This window comes from Lagopus leucura, unplaced genomic scaffold, assembly GCF_019238085.1.
Source record: "Lagopus leucura isolate 7727_CA_CO unplaced genomic scaffold, USGS_WTPT01 Super-Scaffold_810, whole genome shotgun sequence".
Taxonomy (NCBI): domain Eukaryota; kingdom Metazoa; phylum Chordata; class Aves; order Galliformes; family Phasianidae; genus Lagopus; species Lagopus leucura.
Window position 1 is genome coordinate 169116 of NW_024962261.1, and position 16435 is coordinate 185550.

Sequence of the window (16435 nt, forward strand, 5' to 3'; positions counted from 1 at the left end):
ATTCTCAAGTAGTGCCTTTAAAAGAAGTTATTGTACAGGCTGCATTCCCAATTGTCAGGCATACAGCCTTTCTGGAGCTTCACTCTTGCACGATGGGAAATCTGCTTCACCAGAAGTATGAGCAGGTTAATACCGAACCTTATAAAATGAAGCAGTGACCCTGGGCTTTATTTGTGTGTCTGACATCAATAGAGCTACACAGCCTCTTTGATGCAAGCGTTATCCAAGTGCCAGATTACTTCAGATCTACCAAAATGTTTATTACAGCTTCTGAACCTGATTCTCAGCTGCTGCATACAGACGTAGTTTGACTTTAACAAAAATGCCAGATGACAGTGTAATTAAACTCAGTAATTATATCCCTTCTTAATAACCTCCTTTCCATAGAGCTGTCCCATAAACTCCAAATTGGTTTTAATCTTCAGGCACTGCAATATTGCGAGTGGTTCTTGTTGTTAGGCTGAGCACATGGAAACAAATTCACCTTGGCATTTGATATGATTGTTTCTGGGAGGCACTGTACTTGTCTTTGAGATCTGCTGTGTACTCACGAGAGGGAAAATGGGCACAGAGCAGGAATCTTCTTTTGGAAAAGAGGGCAGGGGAGATCATGCCCTCTGTTGTCCACTGTTTGAAATGATGTCAGGTGGTCTTCCTGTAAAGAAGATTTTGAAATCACTGATGCACTGGAGAAAAACGGAATAGCAATGGATATTGGCTGATACGTCTCACACACTTTATGACCATTATGTTGGCAAGTCAGGCTTTCCAACTGTGCCCCTTGTTCTTGAAATTCTCGTGCTTCATAGGTGCTGGAAATGTCTGACAGCTTGGATGTGGCAGTAGGAGACAGCCAGTCCCGAAAACATTGAGGAGCAATGCCATGGCTGGTGCAGTGGAAGTGGTGTACATCTCTTGGTCACTCCCTGAAGCAGCTTCAGAGAGGAAAGGTAGATAGGTGGGACCTTTGCTAAGAGACGGTGCACAGCCATCAGTGCTGCTAGAATTGTAATCAGCACCAACATAATATTACAGAGATGCCCAGTTTGGTCTATCCATCTTCAGGGAAATCACTCTGTCCTGGTTTCACGCAGTTCTCCTGTTTTTGTGGTAAAGATGAATCTATGGGTTTTGTTCATAGTCCTACTCCAGTGGCAGTTATCAAGTGCTGGGCTGCCCTCCCATGCAGTCCCACTCACGTGGCCTGCGTGCCTTGCTACATCTTCTCCCACTTTCCATCTCTGCTTTTCATCAGCCATGCACCCTCTTTTGTCCACCTCTGTCTCTTCCAAAATAAACAATCCATGTCTACTTTATTTTTACTCATAGACATCAAACCTGTTATTTCTGACAGTTACCTAGCCAACCTTCATTTGGGTTGATATTCCTGATACAATTACCTGGGTATGGTGGCTTTTCAGACTACTTCCTGAAAGGCTCACAGTTCTCTCCCAGTTATCTCTGGAGTTTGGCCATGTCTCATCCAGCCTGCCCTTAGCCACATTCAAGATACAGCTGTTCTGCCTGGCACTTGCTGTAACTTTCATCAGTGTATCCTGCTATTATTTGTGATGTTCAGCAATTTTCTCATGTCATGTCCGATATTTTTCTGTGTCCTGATCAGTGTAGTTAGCCTCAAGCCAGAGCCCAGACAGGGCTCCCATCATTATTTGCCTGCAGCCCTTCGAATGAGTTTTAGTGCATATCTTGAAGCACAAATACAAACAGCTTTAGAATGTGTGAACACATTCCTAGGTTTGCCCTAGGAGACCACAAAAATGTATGTAGAAAAGCTGTTGCTCATTCTTCCTCTCAAGAATGAAAAGGTCTTGGGATACGTTTGTGAATTTCATAAATAGACTAGACATGAGTGGTCTGTAACATCAGGTGAAATTGCAGAACAAATTCAGTCAAGCAAAATGCAGAGAATGGAAGGTGTAAGCCACGAGACTGTGTCCCTTCACTTTAAAATTTCGTTGATACTTTGGAAGTTGTCAGCTACTTTCTGCTGTTAGACACAACATATTCAACATCCAAAAATGTAATGCACATTTAAAATTAGTATTCGAAAACAAGCAAAGTGACAGAAAGGAAGCGTCCAGCTTTGAGTAATAAAATAGGATCCCGCTAAGTGTGAATGTTGTATGATTACATTGAGAGAAAGTGCAGCTTGACACGTTTGTACAGTAATGATAAAACCTATGGAAAAATGAAAGCTCACGTGGTTATACCAAGGAAAACCTTGCATAGTTTGGTTAGAAAGTAGAAAATACAATCTAATTCAGCAAGATAAGGCAGATAAGCTAAATTACTGCAAGTTGATACAAGAATATATAAAAATCAGTGTTACCAATTTAACTACACTGGTACATTTTGTATAGGAAAAACGTTGCTGTTCCTTTTCCTGTTCCTATTCCTATTCCTACTTCTACTCCTATTCCTATTCCTGTTGCTGTTTCTATTTCTACTCCTGTTCCTGTTGCTGTTCCTATTTCTATTCCTACTCCTATTTCTCTCCCTATTCCTACTTCTGCAAGTCAGACAAATCTGAACTTGCATAAAGTTAGGAAGAGGTTCATTTTTTAGAGTGTTGAGCCTTGTTCGCACTTTGAAACTACTTCTTATTCAAACATTACAAAAGAAATTCACCAGATCCTAAAACTTTTATGGAGATGCACCCATTTCAGAAATTCAAGCAGTAAACTGGACAGCAAAATGCTGCATGCTAGACTAATTCACTTATTCACTTGTGAGCTAGGCTGTAGATGCAGTCTCTGCAGATTTGATATGGTGGTTCTAAAAGCACAGATTTGCTAATTTTGCTAGTGTCTCCTCTCTTGTGTGTGGAAGCATTACATTTTTGCTTATTTGAACCTCCTAAAGTACTCATGCCTCAGAATATGAAGAGCCTTTGAGGCTTTTCTCCTGCCAAGCCAGCTGTTCTGTGCATTAAGTCTAGCAGAAGCTATCCCAATTGAGAAGTTAAAATCACTGTAGTTTAGTAGTATGGATGAGTTCAAAAAGCTTGAAGTTCAGCTGGTATCTCAACAAAACTAAAACTTTACTAAAACTTTTAACTCAGATCTTGAGTGATTAATTGCTGAGATTTGCCAGGTGTTCTGAAACAGTCATTGCTCTTGTAGAGGCAAATTTCTCTTTACAGTTTGTTGGGTGTTTTTTTTTTGGTCCAAGTAGCAGGTTGAGGACTATGACTGCTGACATTTTCCCACTTTTCTGAAAAAGGGTGAACGCTTTACATTTCTACAACTCCGTAAATTGTACTGAGTCTTTCAAATCCTACAAGGAAAAATAGAGTTTATTCTTAGAATACTTGAGTAGTAGCACCTTAAACAGTTCTAAGTCCTGAAACAGAACATCAGTATTTGTGGATTGCTCCTTCTTCCTTCTCTGATGATTAAGTCTTTCTCCATCCCACACTTACAGATAAAGAGGGTGCCTTCTGAGGTGTACAGCAAATGTCTGAGCTTGTGAGCACCTTAGCACATGTATGCAGAATAGAATAGAATGGCTTGAGATGGAAGGAACACTTAAAGGTCACCTAGTCCAACTCCCCTGCAATGAACAGGGACAGCTACAGCTCCATCAGGTGCTCAGGGCCCCATCCAGCCTGGCCTTGAGGCCTCCAGGGATGGGGAATCCACCTCCTCACTGGGCAACCTGTGCCAGAGCCTCACTGCTCCTGCTATTCAACACATTTTTCTTACATCCAACCTAAATCTCCTCTTTTGTAGTCTGAAGCCATTTCCCCTTGTCCTGTCACAGCAGACCCTGCTAAATAACAGTAAGGACTTTTGTGAAGAAGATAGCCCAGCTATTCTGGCATAGAAGGTCAATGTTTGAAAACGTTCACAGCATGATGGCAAAGAGAAGTTAATGAGATAAACTTGTATCTGTTTGAATCTTACGCAAACATCTGGAGAACTTCTTCCTTTTGCTATACCAGTTTTCCAAATGTTAATGCTGCTAGAGAACCTGAGAGGAGGAATTCTGCTCTGTGTGTGCAAAAGGCAGAACTTATCCACTGCTCCTAACAAAGATGAAAAGACAAAACAACAACAACAACAAAAACTCTGTAAGTGTATATAAGCTAAAATACCAGTTTAAACAACCTAAAATTAGAGTTCCAATGCTGTCCAAATAGGCAATGTGTCCTGATCTGAAGCTTTAGACAAGCAGACAGCTTAGAGAGCTGGGCTGTGGTATACTTTGTTCTCAGGCATTTGAACTGTTTATCTGTAGTGCCAATTTTTGGCACACACTAGAATAATACCCAGCACCTCTCCCTCAGGTGCAAATTCTGCTTTGCTCATCTCTTCCAATACAGATATTAGGAATTTGCTGTTAACAATATGGAAAGTAAATCTGTTCTCTTGCTAGTAGCAAGATGCCAGAAAATTAAAGAAAACAAAACAAACCAACAAGCAAGCAAACAAAAAAAAACCGAAAAACACACACAAACAAAATGTGTGGTACACAAAACTCCCATATACTAAAGCAACAGATTTCTGAGCCATGGCTGAGGCATGCTACCTGCTTACACCCACTCAGCATGGGCTTGACTGCTAGTACACTTCATTATGTAAACGCAATTTGCTATCACAACATATGTAGTGCTATGAGGTGATTTTCACAAATTTGTATCACTCTCTATCAGCCATCTTATGTGTGTACATTTATGAGTGTAGAGGTGTTTTTGTTAGAAAGCATCAATCTGCTGTTGCAAAGCACAGAGCTGGTTTGCCACTCCTTGAAGAGTGAATAATTTCAATGGCAGTGTTGCAGGGCGGGTTGCTTGCTGCATTCACAGCCCTCTTCACAGGCTGCTTTTTCCCTTCCCTGTGAATCTTCTTCCACAGTGAAGACTTCTGTGTCATTGGCAGCTACAAGAGTTTCATACCTGGATGATGTAAGACTTTAAAAATACATTTATTTCCCCTATGTGAGCTTTAACTTGTATGAACTTTACACAAGTTTCCTTTGTTCTTGAATAGGAAACTGGACATTGTACATGGTGTGAAATAAGAAATGTCAAATCTCGACAAAAGGATCCATCATCTGCAAGAGATAGGAGTGCAGGGATTGTTTATACAACTTCCATCTCCTGAAATTTAAGTGGGATACTGTTATCCTATGTTGGCTAAACAGATGGTACATTTTCCTGAGGCTAGTTAGCTATGCAGAATATAGTCTGCAGAGAGTGATAGGAAATCCTTGATACCTCTCTGATTATAGCCAAGTGAGAGGCTTGCTCAAGCCACAGCTCAGCACAGCTGAAATGGATGGTCTCAGGCTGGATGCTGTAAAGTTGGGCTTATGCTACCCCCACACTCAGGCCAATGTGTGTGATAAATGGCTAGGTCAGTTTCTTTTCCCTGTCAGAAAATTCTTAGGTAAAATGACTGCCTGCTGAGGCCCTCTCAGATGTAAGAAACTGAGTTTTTAATCTGTGTTCTAAAGAAGCTCTGTTAGATTTTAACAGGTAAAAGTATCACAAGTGTGCTCTCTTATTGAGGATACAAAGACCGACACAGATAAATGCACTAGTTTTTCAACAAAAAACATCTGACCTTTCAACAGTTGGGTTTGATTAATTCTCTTGTGAGTGATGAGGGCTGTGTAATGTCATTCCATGAAAAATGATAAAGTAAATCCAATCTCTTATGTAGAAGGTATTTGTCTAAGAAGTTTCCAAATCAATCCTAAAATTATTTTTGCGGCATTGGTAGCAAAGTTTTAATTTCCGTGTTTTATACAAAAATCCTACAGATGCATTTTGTACTGCCTTCTTTTGTTGTCATGTTCAGATGAGGTTCGGGGTGGATATTAGGAAAAAATCATTCTCAGAAAGAGTGGTAAGGCATTGGCACAGGCTGCCCAGAGGGGTGGTGGAGTCACCATCCCTGGATGTGTTCAAGAGATGTGGAGATGTGGCACTGAGGGACATGGTCAGTGGGCATGGTGGGGATGGGCTGGGGTTGGACTGCATGATTTTAGAGGTTTTTTCCAACCTTAACGATTCATTGGTTCTGTGGTTCTTGCTCCACGCAGAGATGAGCATGCATGAAGTAGATGCAGTTGTTTTGGTCAGTAAAAGAATAAGAATTCTAACTGGAATAAATGGTTGCTGCTGAAAGCAAACTGAATACTGTATTGGGATAGATGTATACATATTAACAGATGTTAATAGTGGGGCCTTACATTGAGTTTTCATGCACAAAACTCCAGTCAGTTCATCTCAACCTTTGTATATACATAAAGATGTGGAGAAAAGTCAGGTGGGACCAACAGTAAAGTAAAGCAACAAGTGCTGATTTTTATTATGCATTAGGTCTTCAGAAGGAAGAGGGTAAGGACAGAGAGGTGATGGCATGGCTCTCTATGTTAGAGAGTGTTTCAGTGTCACAGAGCTTGGGGCTGGGAATGAGAAGGTTGAGCCTCTACGGGTAAGGATTGGGGGGAGGCCAACAATGACGATATCCTGCTGGTGGTCTGTTACACACAAGAATGAAAAGATGGATGAGGTGTTCTATGAGCAGCTGGCAGAAGTTGAGCAATTGCCATCCCTTGTTCTCATGGGGGACTTTAGCTTCCCTGATTTCAGCTAGAAATATAGTACAGCACAGAGGAACTAGTCTAGGAGGTTTCTAGAGTATGTGGAAGACAACTTCCTGATGCAGCTGGTAAGGTAGCCCATGGGGAAGACTGGTGCAGCTGAAAAGGGAACTTCTGCTGAGATTCTGGGAGAAAAAGAGAGTCTATCTCCTGAGGCAGAAGGGACAGAAAAATTAGCGAGAGTACAAGGAAATTGCTAGGACTGGCAGGGAGAAAATCAGAAAGGCTGAAGTCCAGCATGAGTTCAACTTGGCCACAGTGGTAAAGGACAACAAAAAATTTTTTTACAAATGTATGAACAGTAAGAGGAGGGCTAAGGAGAATGTCTGTCCTTTACTGGATGCAGTGGGAAACATGACCACTGAGGATAAGGAAAAAGCTGAAGTTCTCAGTACCTTCTTTACTTTTGCCTTTAATTGTCAGACTAGTTATCTTTGGGGTACTCAGCTTCCTGACCTGGAAGTCTGGGTTGGAGAGAGGAGTAAACCCTTCATGGTTAAAGTGGAAACAGTCAGAGACCTGCTATTGCACCTGTATACTGTCACAAGTCCATGGGCCCAGATGGGATCCACCCAAGGGTGCTGATGGAGCTGGTGGAGGTGATTACCAAGCTGCTTTCCACCATCTGATCAGCAATCCTGGTAAACCAAAGAAGATATTTCCAACCTATAGAAGCTCATAAAGGCTTATGATAACACAAAGTACATATAACTAACACTCATGCAACTAATAACTTTGCATATGCCCTGCAGAGGCTTCAGTGGAATTACTCATGCACAAAGACAAGTCAAAGTGTGAGGTATCTTACTAGGACTCCTTCTGAAAAGAGGAAAAAATGCTGCCAGCAGCTAATAACAGTATAAAACAGCTACAGGAATACCTGAGTTGGCTGCAGTGAATGTTCTTATACTCATTTTTCTCTGAAGACTTACAGACTGTTGAATTATTGCAATCAATTCCTCCAAATCCAATACCAGATGAAGGAGCTGCCAGATATCCATGCCCCCACTAAATTATAATTGATCTAAAACTAAAATTTGTTGCTTTTCGCAGTAAAAAATGAATCTTTCTTCTACAATATCTTTTTTTCTGCCTACTTTTGAGAGTAGCACATAGAGCAGCACATTTCCCATCTGAATGGTGAGGCCCTGGCACAGCTGCCCAGAGGAGCTGTGGATGCACCACCACTGGAGGTGCTCAAGGCCAGGCTGGATGGGGCTCTGGGCATGCTGATCGGGTGAGTAACAACTAGACTATAGCAAGCAGTTGGAACTGGGTGAGCTTTAAGGTCCCAACAATTCTATGATTTCATTAGCAGATGTGGCAAGTATTCTATGAGCAAATTAGGCAGCCAGTTCTCTCTGAATTTCAGTGTATTCTGAGTACCAACTATACTTTCATTCAAAACTTAAAAGTGTCTGAGAAAGTGTTTCACATCTGTTTAACTACCAGGCTATGAGTGCTCTGTCTGGGATAAGTATGCTTATGTAGTACTGCTGAATTGAGCATCTCCATACAGAATGGTTTGGCCTGTGAGGAACCTCAAAACCCATCCAACCCCAAATCCCTGCCATAGGCAGGGCTGCCACCCACTAGATGAGCCTGCCCAGAGTCCCATCCAACCTGGCCTTGAGCACCTTCAGGGATGGGGCACCTACAGCTTCTCTGTGGAGCTGTGCCAGGGCCTCACCACCCCCTGAGTAAATAATTTCTATCTCACATCTAACCCGAATCTCCTCTGTTTTCATTTAAAGCCATTCTCCTTGTCCTACTATCAGACTGTAAAATTTCCTGATCTCCTTTCTGGACATACTGGAAGGCCTCCTCTCCTCCAGGCTGAACAAGCGCAGTCCAGATGTACAGAGCTAGAACGAGGTATTTTGACTGTTCTAAATCACAGGTACTACTGAAAGACTGTGTTTGCATGTTTTTATAAAGTGGAGTCATGTCCACTGTGATGCAGAATTCACTTTTCTAGATTTCTGTCATTTGGAGAGTGCTTCTGGTAAAAGATCATTATTTACATTTCTCAGTTTGTTTTCTCCTATGTTTGTTTGTTTTGTTCTCAAATGTTCCTCCTATTAATGTGTCTTTTGGAATTGCCTGGCCTACTTTAGGCTAAAAATAGCCATTGTTGCTGCTGCTGTAGCTCTATACAAGCCACATAGCACCCACACTGGGAAAAAAGCCTCATTCCCTGCAGATCTCTCCTGAAAGGAGAAGGTCAGAAACACACAGGACCAAACAGCAGGAAGGAAAACAAACCCTGTGCTGCTTGTATCAGGCTTGCTGATGGTGCAGGGTGGGAAAACAGCAGAAAGAAGCATTGGTGTTCAGGTCTCCCTCGGAATCCTCCCACATATAGACAAGCACCATAGACGCCATTGGTCTTATGGAGAGTGAAAGAGAAAATGAAGCTGAAACTGCAGATCAGAAATTTCGTTGTTGTTTTTCAAGCAGTCATTCTTCAGGTTGATTGAACTTTGGTGGAGCAGTGTTTGGCTATGTTCGGATGAACACACACCATGCTGTCACACTACTCCAACACACAGCGATACCTCTCGCCCTGAGCCTTGCTCAGCAGGCTGTGTCTGTTCTTCCAACCTCCTGTAAGGGAAAAAGCCTGTAGATACACAGTTACGCTTTTGTCTGCACTGCAGCAGACACCTTTCAGACCTGGATGAATACCTTCATGCTGTACATTGCTCGTGCCCCTCCAGCAGCTTATGGTACAGGCAGGTCAGACAACCTGGGGTTTCTGGAGGCCTTGGGAAGTCACTGTCCCATGTCATTGTGCTCTCTGACTGCAAGTGGAGGGAGAAAGTAGTGTTGGAAAGCAGTACTGTAGCAACTATTTAACTCCTTTGCTCTACAGATGCATATTTAATTTTCTTGATTTACTTTAGCTTGTGAATGATATATATTTTCCATTTTGCTGTTAAACCACATTAGCAGGACTTCACGCAGCTGTGGGAAGCCAGGACTCTGTACTCGTTTTCAGTAGGATAACTTCTGGGTCACCTTGTCTTTACACTGGCAATCAGAAATCTGGCTCACATGGTAGTAGTCGGTAACGTTTTCACTGATAATAACACCTCTGTGGCTGAGAGTCAAACCATAGTTTAACACAGCGTTCTGTGTTCTTACAGAGTCTCACAAGCAATAGGTTGCTGAGAAAAGGTTATGTCGGGTGCCACAAGTTCTGCCTGGCCCAGCAACCTAAGCACAACGGGAGCTGCTCAGTCGCATAGGGCAGCGCACACTCCTCAGCGTGAGGACGTGCGGTGCCTCTGATCGGTGGTAGCGGCTGGTGCTGGGGGCAGAAAGCCTCTGACGCAGTGCATGGATTCCCCTCCTAACATCAGCTTGCCCTCCTTCAGGCGGAGGGCCGCCTCACCCGGAGCATCCCTCCCTCATCCCACCTCCCGGAGCTTAGGGACAGCCGCACTGCTACAGCTCGCCCCGTCCCCATCCCTCTGTGTCTCTGCTTCGCTTCTCTGCTCATTCTTTTCCCCTCCCGTTCTCATTTGCGGAAGAGGCAGCCCACCTCTGCCTCTGGTGCTGGATGCGGACACTGTCAGCCCTCCGCAACCGGCGCTGGGGGAGAAACAGCAGAACGCGGACAGCTTCTGAATTAGCGCTAGCAAAATGCTCCCCCAGGGTGGGGAACGTTTAACTCACCCACCCCCCATAAAATCACAGACACACACACCTCGGCCGCGCGTGGGACCGGGGAAACCCCGGCGAAGAGAGGCTCCGGCACAAAGGGGCTGTCCTGGAGTACGGCCGGCCGCCGGCAGCCCGGGGATCTCCGCGCTCCCTCCCCTCCGCCCGCCCCTCCCTGTCCCCGTCTCCGGCCCCTTTCCCCTCCCTCCGCTCCGCAGCCGGGGCGGGGGTCTGTAACGCGGCTCCAGCGCACGGAGAAACAGAGGAGGAGAAGCGGGCGATGGGGAAGGAGCAGCGCTAATTATCCCCTTGTCATCATTAAATAAATAAAAAAAAAAAAAAAAAAAAAGAACAAGAAAAAGAAAAAAAGGGGAGGGAGTGAATGAAGGGGAAATAAAAAATAAATAATAATAATTTTAAAAAAGGGAAGACAACCCTGTACCCCCCGCCCCTCATCACCGGCGCAGAGGAGGAGGGAGGGCGGACCATGATGCCCGGCTTGCGGGCGCTGCCCGCCCGCCCGCATGGACACCGCCGCCCGTAGCGGGGCCGCAGCTCGGGGTGAGCGGGGCCGGGGGCCGCGAGGGGCCGGGGCCGCGTCCCGCGAGTGGGGGTCGGGAGAAGGGCGAGAGCGGCGCGTCCCGCGGGGGCACTGGGGCGGCGGGAGGCGGGCGGTGAGGACGCTCCGCGGCGTGGTTCTCCGCTCCGAAAGGGGCTTGTGTGTGGACGGCTGCAGATTTGTGTTCTGCACCTGTAATGACCCTGGAAAGCGCGAAGGCAGCGGGACCGGGGTGCCTGGGGAAGCTGTGTGGGGCCGGCTCGCTGCTCTCCACATGGCGAATGGAGGAGGAGGTGCAGCACACTTCGGGTGTGCAGCGTGCTGCTCGGAGAAAGCGACGCCGGCGCGACGTGATGGCATTTATCGAGAGGTACCTTTCCGAGAGGAGGTCGTGGAGTTTTCCCCCGCCCCTGCCACGGGGATACGTGCGCGCCCTCCCCACGAGGAGACCCCCCATCCTCTCCTCCTGACCCACCTGGCTGCCCTTGCAGCCCACCGGCATGGTTTTACTACGGCTGTAGTCAACGCGTGTTGGTTTTCCTGCCTGTGGGAGTGGGGATGGAGCGGTGCTGGCTGCCATCAGCCCACAGAAAGACCGGCGTGAGGGAAGGTGGACACCATGTTTCTGCTGCTCTGTTCCCCCGCCGTGCTCTCCTCTCACGTTCTTTCGCAGCGCTACGGAGTTGTTTGTTTGGTAGTTTGGAATGAAACTGCTTGCTGCAGTAGTGCATTATGGATACGTTACATGCGGGAAAAAGACTGCAGAACAGAGGCGTAAGAATAACACTACATGCAACGTCGCTGCCAGTACTGGATGTTCTGGGAAGCCTGATCCCGAGACTTTTTGCACATATTAGAAAATCTAAGTGGTCTGTAAAGGAAAAGATGGTGGCATTGTGGTCAGCTATTACTTAAAGCTTTCAGGTAGAGAGATGCAGTTTGCTAGCTGATGCCCGAGGTTATTCAGTTCTCCCTGTCCCTCTTGCTGAGTCCTTAAGGAACGCGTGGTCAGGGTAACAGCAGTGGTGCTGCACATAAGGGCTCTCATGGGCTTGCTGGAGACACCTGGGGCAGGAGAGAGACTTCAGAGTGTATTGTCCTTGCTGGAAATGAGGTGGGTAGGATGAGGAAAAGGAGCGGTTCGCAGCTCTCTGCTCAGATTCTGCTTGTGTTTATACCTGGGCCCAATAAAGGGTTATCTTCTGTTGGTTTTTTGTGTTTGTTTGCTTTTTCCAACACTTCAGGTTTCCTAGAATGTGCACTTGTTCTTGGATGTGGAAAGAGGTTTCCAGAGGAATTACTCCAGAATGGGTCAGGGGCTGCTCTGTGTGACTGCCTCAGCTTCTGAATACAAAGATTCAGTTTAATCTAAGGACAGTCCTGTGGAGGTCCCTCTTTTTTTAAAGTCATTTTGTTACTTTAATGTGTGATTATTATTTTTTTGTTGTTTGTTTTTCATAAAAATAAAAAAAGTGAATCTCTAAAAGTCCTTTTTGCGTTTGTCCATAAGTAAATGTAAATGTGTTGCACAGGAGAACACAATTTGCAGATTTGACATAAGGGAAAAGAAGGAAAAAGGTGACATCTTTTTGAGTATCTGTCAGTGACTGGGAACTATGACAACTCATCTCTATTGCCTCCCCTTATTTACTTATTTTCCCTCCTCCCTTCTCCAAATTGCCCACCATATTTCAATGAATGGCAGCCTGTGCCAACCCTGAGTGGAAAGCAAGTTATGATGGAAAAAAGCATGCTAAGCCCACTGGTTTTTTTAATTCAGAATGATGTTTAATGCTACTTCTTTGGTGCTGGATGTGAATTTGTTTCAGAAATGGCTGATGTACCTCAGCAGAACAGTTGAAGTCGTCACTGTGTGTTGAAACAGGTTAATGAGCACCAAGGACTGTGCTTTTTCTTTCTGATTTTGGTGAGACTTCAGAGGAGAGAAAGAGCTGGTGGAGGGCTGTGTCTTGGTTGGGCATACAGTAGCCTCTGCTCAGTTACAAATCCTCTAGGTGGTTCTAATATAGTAATTAGATATATTTTAACTGAGTTGAGAAAGTTCAGGAGTAGAAAATTTTTGGATTTTTAATTGGGCCATAGCAGTCCATTTCATTTTGTTCTTTTAATATTGTATCTTACTTTTCTCTGACAACCTCAGTAACCATGAAATAAAATTCTTTTTTTTTTTTTTTTCCCTCACTCTTCTTTCCAATTTTTGTTCAGTGGTACGAGTCTAGATGCAAATTGGGTTTTGTGGGGTTTTTTGTTCGTTTGTCTGTTTTTTGAAGCATTTTTTTTTTAATTCAAAAGCATTTATATAACTGTTACTTCACTGTATTCATTGTATGTTGAACAAGTTGGTCTGTTCCCCAGCACTCTAATTTTTCCACTTTGTAATAGTCTCCATAACCACACGTATCTTACTGTTCTGCAGAAAACAGCAGTGTGGAGGAAGTATGTTTGTCCAGTTTCTCGGTATCCATGGTGAATATTGTTTTGAGTGAGGTGTAATTGTGGAATTGTCAGTTATCTACAGTTTCTGCTGGCTGAAGCTATGTGCCAAAAAAACAGCTTTCTGAAAGCTGTTCTATCCGGGGTTTGAAGTTCCTGATGGAACTTTTGCTACGTAGATGCAGTTATCTCACCAAAATTCCAAGTCTGGTTCAATTTTTAAAAAGGGTTAAAAAATGTAAAATGCACTTAAAGTTCTGTGGAGAATAAGGGTTGTATTACTCTTTACATGGGAAACAAAAAAAAAATAGTTTTTTTGGTTCATCTTGGCAGCCTCTTCTTCTCTCTCTTGGTTTATGCTGATGAGATTTGTGATACCTGGTTTCACACCTCTGAGCCCACTGAATTTCACTGTGCGATTCACCTTGAGTTACTGAAAACAAAGCTGTTGTTTCTTAGGAAGTGAAAACATTCCTATTTACTTAAGCTTAAATCACAGATTCATCGAACGGTTTGGGTTGGAGATATCCTTTCAAAGTTTGTTTAATCCAAGCAGCCCAACCAGGGACTTCTTTTACAAGATCAAGTTGCGCAAAGCCCTGTACAACCTGACTTTGAACCCTTGCAAGGATGAGGCATCAGCAGCTTATCTGCACCACCTGTTCCAGTGCCTCACAACTTTCATAGTGAAAAACCACTTCTTTATGCCTAATGTACATTTATGCTCTTCCAGTTTAGAAACATTGCCCCTTGCTCTGTTAGTACAAACTATGCTAAAAGTTTTGTTTGTTTGTTTGTTTGTTTTCTTGAAGTCTTCATTTGTTTTTTTTTAGCTGATCTTTTCTGGGTGAAAATCCCACTTGAATTAATCAGATTCAGCTTTGCTCTGTTATCTTGGTTGGCAGCCTAGAGCTTAGACCTCCAGAATTCACTGCATAATATCTGTTCTGGGTTTAACTGAAGGTCTGTAATAGCCTGTGCTTTGAATTTTAAAATTCTGGAGGAAATCCAGTGTTTTCTGATACTCTGGCTTGCTGTCCTACTGAGTTCTGAAGAGGTAGCCCTGTGCTTTTCGTCGGTCATGCTTTCTTGGGCTGCTGAGTAGATTACAGATTTTAAACTTTTTTAAGCTTATCACAGATAGACTGTGTGCATCACGTCTGCAAACTTAATTCTCCGAGGAATACCCAAAGTTTTTGGTGTTTTTAATATGTAGATATTTAGATAGTGTATGAACAAAGGAGAATGGTTTTAAACTGAAGAAGGGAAAATTTAGATTAGATGTCGGGGGAAGTTTTTCACTAAGAGAGTGGAGAGGTGCTGGTACTGGCTGCTCAGAGAGGCAGCGGATACCTGGGGGTGTTCAAGGCCAGGTTGGATGGAGCCCTGAGCAGCCAATCCATTACTTGACGTAGGAGGGGGTTGGAACATGATGATCTTTGAGAAGCCTTCCAATCTAAGCCGCAAAGACTCCAGAATTCTATCACTCTGATTTTATGATGCTGTGATATTTGGATGGGGCATTAATATAAATCTAAAGACCAACATGTTTATTGCCACTGTAGTGTGAAATTGATATTGCAACCTGCTCACAGATTCTTCGCTCTTACCTACTTTGGCACTGTTTGCTATTTATTGTGTATCCAGATGAAATTTGTTCTTTGGTGGTGCTTTTCAGAGATGCTTGGCAGCAGCTGAGGGAGTAGTCTGAGTGGCACTTCTGCCTCTGTGTGTGCTCTGATTCTGAAGATTTAACGTTGTTGTTAAAGTTACGTTACCATTGGATGCCTGTTGGATGACATAAACTAGGTTTGAAAAACTTAGATGGTTGAATCAGTAACTACTTTGAGTAATCTTTCACTTGGTTGTTAGATATGGAATCAGTGTTCACTCATTCCTCTTTTTGGAACACATATTCAATTGGTAGCCTGCAGCCTACCTATGCATCATCAAAATCGCACTGAACAGCCCTTCTTGCTGTTAGTGCTGAGACCTCCTCGCAGTCATTCACTGCCTCAATCTCTCCTTTTCCCTGGTCCTCTTAGGCTGTTACACCCTGAATAAAGGGTGTAGATTTAGGCCTCTGATCTTGTCTTTCCCTTGGTTACCTGGAACAGTCATGTGGGCAGTTCCAGTTTGATTGGGGATGATGGGCAGCCCCATTCGTATGGTAATCTTTGTTGTGTTACCACTTTCTTTTCTAAGGATCATGGTGCCTCTTGAAATGCAATTTAACCTCCCTTCCAAAAATGGGTTTCCGTGCCTTGTTTGCAAATGGTGGAGATTTGCTAGTGTGTGGTGCAGGACATCCCACTGGACTGTGTGGTTTGTCTTGTGCAGCTGCCATTCTTACGATTGTACTGAAAATCATGCAAAAGTGACTGAGGATATAATTAGTTGGACAGAGGTTGCCATAGGCAGCAGAGTGGGAGCAGAATGGACTAACATGTATAGGACAGTGTTTTGATCCATTTTTCTGAAAGTTGCATGCTGCATTGTTCTCACATCTTAATCAGAACGAGAATTAGCTTCAAAGCAGGTCCTTGCGCAAAAACATGCTAATAATTGATTTAAAGTGTCCTCTGGGAATCTGAGGAGCAGGAAAAATCTAAAGGCATGCCATGTGTTACCAGCCAACAGAGCTGTATCTGCAGGATCACAGTTTTAAGTCACCCATGGACTTGGACATCCTTTGTATTTGGAGTAAGGTTTCTCCTTTTTCTTTTTTAAACAGTGTCACTTTTATCCGTGATAAGATGGCATGGTTTATGTTATCACATATCTTACATTCCTTTAGCCTAGTTTAAATAGCCTTTAAAGTGTAGTGTTCCTTTGATTTTCCTTTTCTCTTTGTTGCACTGTGAAGGGCTGTAAGCAAAGGGCTGATTCTTTGCTCAGAAAAGTTTCGTATGGAAGAGCAAAAGATAATTTTCATGGCTGTTATTACTGGTGACTAAGACTTTGCAGAATTCATGAGGTACAGTGGCAAATGCGAGACTGTGACTGCTAAGTCCATCATTACAATTCCAGGATGTAGCACTGATTTTAAAGTTGATTTCTGCACAGTTACAAAACCGAACCTCACTCCTAATCTCCTATGAGCACAGATTTTGTACAAATCTC

General features: G+C 43.8%; 1 protein-coding gene and 1 long non-coding RNA gene across 2 annotated transcripts in view; one reads left to right on the top strand and one right to left on the bottom strand.

Moving 5' to 3' along the window:
* Nucleotides 1-9026: 9026 nt before the first annotated feature.
* Nucleotides 9027-10434, bottom strand: LOC122177045. Its single transcript, XR_006177918.1, has 3 exons — nt 10346-10434; nt 9322-9437; nt 9027-9240 (listed from the first exon to the last, which is right to left on the bottom strand). It is a non-coding gene; the product is annotated as an uncharacterized LOC122177045 (long non-coding RNA).
* Nucleotides 10435-10784: 350 nt separating this feature from the next.
* The window catches only part of PLPPR1 (phospholipid phosphatase related 1), a 133702-nt gene continuing 128051 nt past the window's right edge, over nt 10785-16435 (top strand). The window contains exon 1 of the mRNA XM_042866228.1: nt 10785-10860. The gene's annotated coding sequence lies outside the window, so the exon portion shown is untranslated. The remainder of the gene's footprint in view (nt 10861-16435) is intronic.